Source organism: Vigna umbellata, unplaced genomic scaffold (genome assembly GCF_029865625.1).
Source record: "Vigna umbellata cultivar VRB3 unplaced genomic scaffold, Vumbellata_1.0 scaffold_376, whole genome shotgun sequence".
Lineage (NCBI taxonomy): Eukaryota > Viridiplantae > Streptophyta > Magnoliopsida > Fabales > Fabaceae > Vigna > Vigna umbellata.
Genome location: NW_028274433.1, coordinates 58,462 through 70,536, shown reverse-complemented (window position 1 = coordinate 70,536; position 12,075 = coordinate 58,462). Strand labels below are relative to the sequence as shown.

Sequence of the window (12,075 nt, the reverse complement as noted above, 5' to 3'; positions counted from 1 at the left end):
CCTCTCGGTAAAATATAAATTCTGTTCTATTTGACCGTTAGATCAACCTGAAAATTTGATATATGATTCCTAAGATATATTACTATAATTTGACCGTTCAGATTCGTAATTAGAAGTCTATGTGTTGAGAAATAAATTTCGAAATTTTGAAAAGTATGATGAACACTATATTTTTTGTTCTTAAGTTATCATGTAAAAACTTCATATATATTTCATTTACCATTACATTGAGCCCAAACTTTAGTATGTAGTTCCTAAGATATGTTGATGTATCTTGGCTGATCTATGACCTTTGATTGGTGAAAATATGTTGAGTTATACTCGTTGTGGGAAAAATGAGTTTATAATATGAAGTATGATATCAGGCAATATGTTTAATTTATTGACACCAAAACGGGTTATTGTCAATTCATGATTAAAGAATGAACATGATTGAGTTAGGTGGATAAGAGGATATGAATTGTTGATTTTATGAAATGTTGGAGTGGATATAAGAAATCATTACTTATGCAATGATTTTTACTACTGGGAGTAGTATGTTCGGTTTATACCATGAGAGCTTGATATGAGCAAAGTAACACCCGAGGTTTATGAAAGCAGGCAGAAAGTGGTCTGGCCATAAGGCTTTGACATAAACATATGATTCGTAAGTTTTATGAAAGCAGGCAGAAGTGGTCTGACCATAAGGCTTTGACATCAACATATGATTCGTAAGTTTTATGAAAGCAGGCAGAAAGTGGTCTGACCATAAGGCTTTGACATAAACATATGATTCGTAAGTTTTATGAAAGCAGGCAGAAAGTGGTATTGACCATAAGGCTTTGACATAAACATATGATTCGTAAGTTTTATAGAAGCAGGCAAAGAGAGGTCTGACTATAAGACTTCAGAAAGTAAGACATAGTATACAGGTAAGGCTTAAGGAAGTAAGCAGAGAGCGGTCTAACCATAAGGTTTTGTGAGTAAGCATGGTATACTTGTAAGGTTTATGAAAATGAGAAAGATGATTTTGAAGAAGTTAAGAAAAAAAATGAATGAATTAATGACATCGGGATAATGGTATTTATAAATTGCAGAAATACATGATTGAAACATTTATATTATAAGTAAGTTTAATGATTGTATGATATGGTTGGCTTACCCTTATTTGTTTGTGCTATGATCATATAACTCATGTTATATGTGAGCAGATAATGTTGCAGATGCGGTTGAAAAAGCTTAGAGATGATGAGAGAGATGCGGGGAAAAACTTTCAGGGATTTTTGTAAAAAGAATAAATTTGCATTGGAAAAATATGTTGTGTAAGACTTATAAGTTTAATTTCGAATTTATGTTAAGTGGTGAAGACTATATTGTTTAAAGTTTGCAAGTTTGGAATTGTATTTTAGAAGAATTGAAATAAAGTTTGATTGTTTATATCAGATATCAAATTAATTTAGTCTTTACTATGAGTAATACCCTTTAAATTATTTGGGGTGTTACACAAGCACCCCACTTAAGCCTCCAAAGGGGCACCCAAGCTTCGTGCTTCTAGTGCTCAAGCGCTCCAAAAGGGGTGCACGGGCAGTGAGCGACACTCTTATGCGCTTAAGCCTCCAAAGGGGCACCCAAGCTTCGTGCTTCTGACGCTCAAGCGCCCCAAAAGGGGCGTCCAGGCAGTGAGCGACACTCTTTTGCGCTTAAGCCTCCAGAAAGGGCGTCCAAGCTTCGAGCACTCCTCCCTTCTAGTGCTTTTTCAGGCCTTTCTGAGCTCCATCTCCATGACACTTCATCTCTGTTTTCCATATTATCTCATTTCTTGCCAAAACAAGGAAAATTAGTCATAAAACCATCAAATTCAACCTCAACTCTCTTATTCACACAACTTAACAGAAAAACATGATTCCAAACAAGTTTCTAAACAGAAAAAGATGTATTTAGTGTCAAAATTAAATCACAGATAACATTATTTTTAACCATTATCATGGTGGAAGACATCCAAAACTGTGGTTCTTGGTAATCTTATATGAAGAAGTGGTAGTTCCGGTGGTTTATTGTTTATTACTTTTTAAGAGGTTAAATATAATGAAAATTGTTACTTAATTTAATTTTGTATGTTGATAAATATCACTTAATTCTTAATAAAATATTTATTAATTATATATTATTATTTTTTAGTTAATAAATAGTTACGGTGTTAATCATGGAGGTTTGTATGGTAATTATTTATTACTTATATATGTGATTTTAGTAAATACTTGTGTGATAATTATTTATTAGTTATATATAATACTTATATATTGTTTAATTAGGTTATATTAATTTTAGTTGGATATAATTCATTAAATTTAAATAATGTAGTAATTTATTATATAAAATTTGACAGACGTATTTTATATCATTTAATTTAAATTAATTGAAATATAAAAAACATATAAATCAAATTTTAAATAAGAGAAAATTGGTAATTATTTATTTTTATCAATTAAAACATTTTTTTATTTATAAGTATGAGAAACTTACCTTTCAAATCTTTTCGTTATCTTTTCAAATCCTTTAATCCTAACAATACTATAATCTTCTTTCCATCACTTTAAGTCCATCTACATCTATTTCCCAATCCAAATACCTTATAATCCAATTTGCTTATGAAACTTCACATCGCTCATGTCTCATATTTTCATTCATTGCCTTGAGAGCAGGTGATTTTGGCTGGAAAACAGAACACAACGTACGTACACTTAAAGTTTAGTAGCTATCTACAAAATATTTGCATTTTTATATTTAATTAAAAAAACATTATTTATTTATAAAAATTTATGATTTTTAGTTTAATGTAAAATCTTTTTAGTATTTTTGTTAAAAAAAATGGTTAAATATGTTTTTAGTCCCTAAACTATTGGTCGTTTCTAGTTTTCGTCCCTCTTTCGTACAATTTGGTCCTCATTCTTTTCGAAACGTTCGTTTTAGTCCTCGAAAACTAACACCGTTAAAATTTGGTTCTCATTTAGTCAACAAAATGAGGACTAAAACCAAAGTTTCGAGCACTAAAACGAACGTTTTGAAAAGAATGAGGACCAGATTGTATCTTATTTTAAAAGAGGGATGAAAACCAGAAACGGCCAATAGTTTAGGGACTAAAAACATATTTAACCCAAAAAAAAATCATTAGCCGATAATTTATTTTAGTGACTCAACGAACATGATACAAAATTGGTAAAACATTCTAAAAGTTTTAAGATTTTTTTCTTTTGTATAAAAGATCTTTTCTTTGAGAAAAATATGTCCCATTGTAAAATAGTGGCATAAAAAAAAATCACCACTAGAATAGTTATAATTAAAAAATATTTCTTTCCAAAGAAACTCTCTGACATGAAAGAGATTCGCACTGTAATCTGTCAGGCATTATTTTTAATTCCTTTATTCATATATATATATATATATATATATATATATATATATATATATATATCAATATATATCAACAAATAACTGTAATTAAGTAAAAATATAAATGTTTACTCATTCCAACAAAATCCCTATGTATTATACAAACTTTTAACAAGCTATGGACAGTTTAACATTAATTCTAGCTTTCCCATGCATAACCATATAAACTATAGTGACTCTCTTGCACCCATTGAAGAGATGCCAGTAAAGTAAAAGGGAAAAGAAAAATAACATTAAAATTTCATTTAACAAACTAGTTTGGAAACCAATACAAAGGATATATGTATCAAGGAAGAAGTCATTCTTTTCTTTGGAAGTTGTTCTCTTTTACTGTTCTAGATCACTGCATCTGAAATGTATTTGGTTGTTTTGCTTGTGCAAGCATTTCAACCACTTCTCTCATGGTTGGTCTTTCCACACTGTGTTCATGAACACACAACTTTGCCACAAAAAAACACCTGCTTTGCTTCAGTCAAAGGAATGTGATGTAGCCTCTCATCAAGGATCTTCATCACCATCTCTTTGTTCCCATTTGTTTGCATCATGATCCATTGAACAATGTCTAATCCATCTTCCCCAAAGTTTCCCACTGGTCTTCTCCCTGTTATGAGCTCTAGCAGCACCACTCCAAAGCTGTAAACATCACTTTTCTCATCCACTTTCAATGTGTATGCATATTCTGTAACAAATAAAAACCACTAAAAAAATGCAATATTTCAACAGTAAAGTAGCCCTACTAGACTTGATATCACACACATATATGATGATGTTAAATTTTCACACAAACATGTATAAAATAATGTTAGATGGTCATTATCCATGTCACTGGTTTTAGGAATTAAATGTTGCAATAGAATGGTATAAGGTAAAAGGATGAAATTATTAATTTAACATTGAGGAAAAAGTGGGTAAGTTAAAGGAAGACTAGTCCAACATTATTTTACAGATAAAGGGAAAAGCTTCGTTTTGATTTTCCAAAGTAACAAGTGAAATTTCTAAAAGATAACCAACTTGTGTCTTGTGCCTAAATTCTTCAGGTTTCTTTTTCATCTGGGGTTTTGAGAAAGTGAATCATAGATCTCGATCTGAAACTTTGTGGGGGGTAAAATATATGCATTTGGTTAATGTGCATTCAGTGACTGTCACTGATATGAAGATGGTCAAAAAGGGAGGGCTGTGATTTGTTCTGGATTAAGGGTTTGTAGTTTCAAGGCATGCAAAAAAGCAAGCACACACCCAGTTAGCGTGAAAAATAAAAGTGAAAAGAATTTCCTCTGTGTTAGTGGAGCCTTTACTGGTCAGTCTAGGAATCCACGTACATGGTGTTGGACATTGTGGTCCCATAAAAAAGACCAAGTACATGCTACAGTGGCTACGGAGGGGAAAAACCATTTCTGTACCCAAAAAAATCAATCACAAGTGCATTTAACACATGAAAATTTTTATTTTATCCTTGAAAAAAAGAGCCTCTATAATCATTCTTCTTGTTGCATGCTAGCATTTTCACTCATTTCATTTGGCCAAACATACTTACTGAACAGCTATGTCCTCCAAATATTTTGGAGGGAAAAGCTCTTACAAGGTCACATATTTATCTGTCAGTATGGTACTGTAATTTGAGGACTAAACAAGTAATTATATATATTTTTTATTAATTAAAATGACATGTTAATGAGAACCAAAAGTAGATTTAAGACTAAAGATTTTCAGTTTAAAAGAAGAGCTCAAACTTTTCACCTTCAGGTAAAAATTGTTCGGACCATGTGTGCTGACACTATAGTATGCAATAGTTTTTATTAGGTGTTAGGTAATAATGTCTTCAACTTGAAGTTAGTGATGCTAGAAAATTGAACTGAGCCAGAAGATATAACCTGAAGTTACCAATCATGATTCTCCAATTATATGTAGTTGAATATTTAAAGTACCTGGAGCAATATAGCCATAGGAACCAGCAATGGAAGACATGCACTCTGATGCACCATTATCTTGCATGAACTTGGCAAGCCCAAAATCAGCAACATGAGCCTCAAAATCAGAGTTGAGGAGTATGTTGTTTGACTTGACATCTCTATGGATTATCAAAGGGGAACAATCATGGTGCAGATAACAAAGTCCTTTTGCAGCTTCTATAGCTATTTTGAGCCTAGTGTCCCACTTGAGAAACTCACCTCTTTTCCCATGCAACACTTCCCCCAAGCTTCCATTTGGCATGTAATCATAGACAAGCAAATTGGTCTCTCTGTTTGAGCAAAATGCTAACAACCTCACAATGTACCTATGTCTGATTCTCCCTAATGTTCTTATCTCTGCAGAGAGGCCATTGTCATGAGAAGATCCTTTGTTGATTCCTAAGAGCTTCTTCACTGCCACTTCCTCTCCATTTGGCATGGTTCCTCTGTACACAACCCCAGATCCTCCTCTTCCTATGACATTGCTTTCCTTTATGCAACTTATGATGTCCTCACTCCCATACTCCAGCTTCTGGAATGCTGTTAACTTCCATGAATTGGAGTGCCTCCTAGTCTTTTCTACTTTTGATTATGGCCAAGGTTACAAACACCAATGAGCACCCCAACAATGCCAATGCAAAAAGGAACTTGAACTTCCCAGGCACCCCATGTTTTGCACTCTTTTTTTCTTGAGACTCCAGAGTAGATGTTGAAGAAAGGTTGCATGGCTTGGAGTCATAACCACATAGATGAGGATTACCCACAAAGGATGTAGAATTAAAGATTGAGAATTGCCCCCCCTCCGGTATTGAACCTGAGAAGTTGTTGTGAGAGAAATCTGCTGTAGTTAAGCCCTTCATGGTCCTAAGTTCCTTGGGAAGGCTTTGGTTTAGGTGGTTCCATGAGACATTGAGATAGTTTAATATGTGGATTTGAGCAATTTGAACAGGAATGGGACCTGATAGCTGGTTTTGGCTGAAATCTAAATAGGTGAGTAAGACACAATTACCTAGCTCGGGTGGAATAGTACCTGAAAAGTTGTTGACACTTATATCAAACTTGAGGATGCTTTTCAACCTCCCTATAACTGGTGGAATTTCTCCACAGAGTCTGTTTTCACTAAGCAGAAGAATTTGCAAGTTTGGAAAATTTGAAATTGAGGCTGGAAGAAACCCTGAGAAGCGGTTGTTAGATAGGTTCAACTGTGCTAGTTTGGAGGGTGTGCTGCTTGTTGATTGTGGTAAGCCACCACTAAGATAATTGTTCTGAAGCTCCACAAGTAAAAGTTCAGGCAAATAGAGAAACCCATGTGGCAATGGCCCGGTTAAGTAGTTCTGACCCAAACGGACTCTTTGGAGTGTGTGGCATTGACCAAGATCCTCAGGCAAAGATCCAAACAGAAAGTTCTTGAGCAGGATCAAAATTTTCAGCCTCTTTCCAAGGCACAGAGATTTTGGCACCAAACCAGTGAGCTTATTTGTTGACAAATCAAGCTCAACCAACCGGCCATTCTGGCCAAGATTAGAAGGAATCACTCCAGTGAAGTTGTTCTGCCAAAGCTTGAGAGTCTCCAAGTTTGGTAGCTCAGAAATGAAGTGAGGAATTTCTCCATGCAGCTTGTTTATGAACAAGTTCAAGAGGGTAAGCTCTTGAAGGGCTGAGAACTCATCAGGGATGCCTCCTGTGAGCATGTTGAATGATAGATCAAGAGCTTTTAATCCAGTCAAGTTTCCCAGCTGGGGAGGGATCGAACCACTCAGCTGATTTGTTTGCAAGAAGAGAGTGTCTAACTTCTTCAGGTTTCCCAACTCAACAGGAATCGGACCTGTCAAGCTACAGTTTGCAATGTCTAGATGAACCAAATTGGTGAGCTTACCAAACTCTGGAGGGATTCCACCATCAAACTGATTATAGTATCCCAAGAAAAGATGAGTCAAGTTGGTGAGATTCCCAAGCTCACTTGGTATGAATCCTCTCAAATCATTCCCTGCAAGGGACAGATACTTGAGCTGCCACATGTTTCCATAGCTTGGAGGGATTTCCCCAGAGAAGTAGTTCCCTCCAAAGTTCAAGTGCTTGATCTTTGGGAGATCAGTGACACCCAGAGGAAGTGACCCATTGAAAGCATTGTCATAAGCATCCACCACTTGGAGCTCCTTTAGCTGGGAGAATTTCCAACTCAAATTCCCACTGAACACGTTTGCAGACATGTTGAGGAATCTCAGCCTTGGTAGCTTGTGAATGTCACTTGGAAACTCCCCAGAGAAGCCATTTCCCTGGAGTGACACACTCACAAGGCTCAAGAGTCCTGTGATGACAGGTGAAACTGACCCTGAAACATTCAAATCTGATATGTCAATTGACACCACAGACCTGTTGTCATGGTCACACTGAATGCCATACCAACTGCAAAGGGACAAGTAGTTTGACATGTCCCAGCTTCTGAGAGAAGAGTTAGCAGCTCCAAAATCTTGCTTCATGGAAACAAGGATTGAAGCTTGCCTTCTCAAGGAAAGTTGAAGTGAAGAAACACAAGCAGGACTAGTGAGACAAACAAGGAACAAGAGCATGCAAAAGGGTACAAAACTGAACGAAGAAAGGGTAGCCATTTTGTGAGAGAGAAGTGGCTTAGAGGAGTAGAATATGAATGAAAGAAACCAAATACACTATGAGAGGGAAACAGAAATTACAACATTTCATAGACCTTAAAAGGTTTATCTGGTTATACACAAACAACACAGAATGATAAGATTAATTGTCTAATGAAGAGCATAGAAAGCTAAAACAAACAACACTAGCAGCATCCAATGTTGTTCTCTTTCTTTCCCTTAACACTTTTTCTTCTTCACATTCACAGCACACACTTACACACACTGCTTTGGTGTCATCTTTAGCTTTTAAAAAGCAAAAGCAAAAGCAAGTGTTGTTGGAGTGGAAAAAAAATTGTATATGGATAACCATTAACCACAGACAGATTCATCACCCAATTAATGTTTAGTGTTCCACTTTGTGTCGGTTTTTGAAACCAGATTCAGCAGTTTCCTTTGCTTTTTCATTTCACATAATTTTCCTCTCTCTGATTTGTGAATGAGAGGGTCCAACATGGCAGCTGATTCAGATTTGGAATCTTCTTTCATGCAGCTCTAGTGACATGAACCATCCATGGACATCTTTAAGTACCAGTCATGGTCTAGAATACAACTTTTACATCAAATTTAAGCGTTTTTTGTTTCTGCTGAAGGTGTGTGTCTGGAAGCACACTACAACTTTTTCGTCGAAAAGCAAAAGGAAGAACATTGAGAAGAAATTGAAAGGGGTTCAATCATAACAAACCACTGTTGTCTTTGTCCCAAAATCAAATGAGTTAGTTAATGCAAAAGGTCGACACATTATGATATGTTTGTTTTCACTTATCTATAACAAAAAGCACCTATTTTTATTAAAACAAAAGTGCTTATTACCATTTTTTATCTATTTATTAAAGTAAGCAGAAATTAAAACTTGCTTATTCTGATAAGTTATTTAAACAGTTTATCTAAATAAGTAGATACATAAACAAAATAAACATAAAACAATTTCTACTTTTATAAAAATCACTTTTTTTGAAAGCACTTGTTTTCTGTCTAAACAAACTACCCCTTATATATATATATATATATATATATATATATATATATGCTTTTAACTTGCTCACAGTTGTTTAGTTTTCTATTATGGAAGTCATAATTGCCCTCTATAAATTAAAGTGCATGAGGAATCAAATGGTTGGATCTTGCACATGATTAGCATCATAATTAATAATTAGATGTTAACTATAAAAAGGTAAAAATCGATTATATTGGAGTATAAATGGATAGATTTTGTGGGATTTTGCTTCTGAAATGGGGGATGTGTAAAATAAAATAAAAAGTGACGTGTATTTTATTGTTGAGTAAAGGTAAATTAGATTTCCGACTTACTTTAATAAAATAAACACTACATGTAGTTTTACTTTCTCAATTTTCAAAATTTATTATAAGTTAATTACATTTTTCTTTGAAACGTACGATAAATTTGGTTTTAGCTTCACAAGTTTTAAAATAAAAATTCTAGTTCCTCAAATTAAAAAAAAAAATACATATTGCAGTCTCTATATATTAAAATTAGAAAACAACAATAATTTTCTAAAATACTTTTTAATCTCTTAAGTTTGGTGTTTAGTTATCAAAATCACTTTTTTTTCAAAACCAGATCCAATGTAATCAAATAGTTTACTGCTACAGACGAATCAAGGCTCATTTAATAATAAAGTGTAAAGAAAAAAATCATTAACATGAGTGATCTAAAATCACGTTGAAATATAAACTAACGTAATTTTAAACAAAACATTAACTAAGGCAATCACTTTTTTAAAATTGATGTCTTTTAATGTGATACTATGACTTTTTATTTTGATTCCTATACACTGATCTTTTCCAAATAATTTTCTTAACACTTTTCTCTTTTTCATTCCCTATGTGCTTTTTTACTTTAGTTTAAAAGTTACTACATTAGCAACAATTAAAAAATGGCTAGAATGAAAAATTAGTGATGTTATTTACTTACCCCAATGACATGTTAAAAGATATAAACTTTTCAAAATTTGGAAAAATAAAAAGTACACAAAAATACTTGATATAAATTAAACTAAAATTTGCATGTGTTTATGAAAACTTAAAAAACAATTATTCACACTTCTAGAGCGATCAAAAACAAAGAATATCTTTTATAAAAACACACTAATTTTATAAAATTTATGAACGTATTTATATATAAAGTATTAAACACATAATAAGAAGAATTAAATAATAACATAAAAGTCCAATATATATGGAGGTTTCAAAATTCTAATGTGGAATACAATTTTCACTCACCAAACATTATTTTAACATTTCATAAATCAAATCAACTCCTTTTTGTATTTCATACCATTACGAATTGCAAATTTTGGATTATCTTATTCTATAATAATGTGTTTGATAACATTTAAGAGGATATAAATTAAAATTCATTAGAGAATTTGAAATTTGTGTGACAAAATATTTTGTTTGGATAAAGAATTTTAAAAGAATATAAAATTCTAAAATTTTATTAGTAATTGAATTATTTAAAATTAAAGAATTTTACCTAAAAAATAAGAATTTTGAAATTTTTCATTCTTAAAATTATATTTTGATTTCATAATTTGGATCAACTTGAGTTTAAGTTCATTCAATTAGACTTGGATTCGATAGACTTTATTTGACTTAAAAGGAAATTCATTGAACTTAGTTTGAAATCACTCTAATCTTACGTATTGACCCGACATATCAAGTTAAATTCAACTTGGCCAAACTTGACTCAAATTGTCTTAATCTTGTTTGGGCTCAACCTAACTTATTCCTCGTTTTAGCTAAAACTAGACCGAACTTGACAAAGACATGAACATATTCCAACTTGGTTAAAGATGATATTGACTCAACTTGACCTAGGTTAAGACCATCTCAGCTTGCCTTGGTTTTGATCGGATTATGCCTGACGTGGTCTTGATTGGACTAGAACCAAATTGGCCCCATCCCAACTAAACATGGGTCGGTTTGACTTGATTGAATGTTGACCCATCCAAACTTGACTAAATGTGTGTTTGCCCTGACTTGGCTCAACCTAAGTTTGAAAGACTTAACTCAAAACTTGGGCTTGAACCAACTTGACTTCACTTAGGTTTGGGATGACTCATTTCGACACGGGCTTAGCCAACTTAACTCGATTTAGGCTCAGACCAACTTAACTCAACTAAAGTTTTTGTCAACTTCGCCTAACTTAGTCGAGACCGACATGACTCAACTTGAGCTCGAGTCAACTTGACTTTACTCTATAATAGTATGTATGATCAACTATCCTAAATTGTAAATATCCTATCGTGTTTTATATATTATTCATTCATATTTCAAAATCACAAAATTATAAATCTAGTTATAGTTTATTCAATTATAAGAGACTTTTAAGTTTAATAGAGACATATATTGGTGTGATGTTGTATACAAATTGATAGAGATTTGTAACAAGGTGGAAGTTAATATATATTTGAGTTTAAACTCAATATATTTCTTGTTTTACATTAGTATAATTTATTATATGCACGCTATATGCTTTTTAAATGTGAAGATAATAGCTTAACACATTATTAGAAATAAGTTATGGTGAATCAGCAAAGGATTTTATGTTGTGGGGTTATTGATAGTATGTAAATTAATATTCTGAAAATTTTCTGGCTGTAGTTATGTATAAGAATTGGTCTTTAACAAGCCATATGTATGAGTATTATGTATATTTCTTTCTTATAACCTAAAGATTTTTCTGTATTAATTCTAAAATGAATGAGTGATGAATATCAAATAATTATGAGTTAACCTAATGATTAGATGTTATATATATACTTAAAAAAATCATTAAATAATAAGTATTTATTTGTTTAGATGCTTATTTTATAGACTAAAAATAATTAATATCTAAATAACTTCTAATATCATTAATAAAATATAAAGATTAATTTGTGAATGAGAGTCTAATAATTGGTCTTTAATATTAGTTATCAAGATTTTAACTACTATTATTATTATATTTAAATAGCTAAAATTTTGATAGTTAATAGATTCACAAACTGGTTATATATTTTTATTATAATAAAAATTGTTTTAGA

The 12,075-nt window shown here is 32.5% G+C and overlaps 1 pseudogene; it reads right to left on the bottom strand.

Moving 5' to 3' along the window:
* Positions 1-3,639: 3,639 nt before the first annotated feature.
* LOC124848868 (uncharacterized) lies at positions 3,640-8,712 on the bottom strand (annotated as a pseudogene).
* Between the last annotated feature and the right edge of the window lie 3,363 nt (positions 8,713-12,075).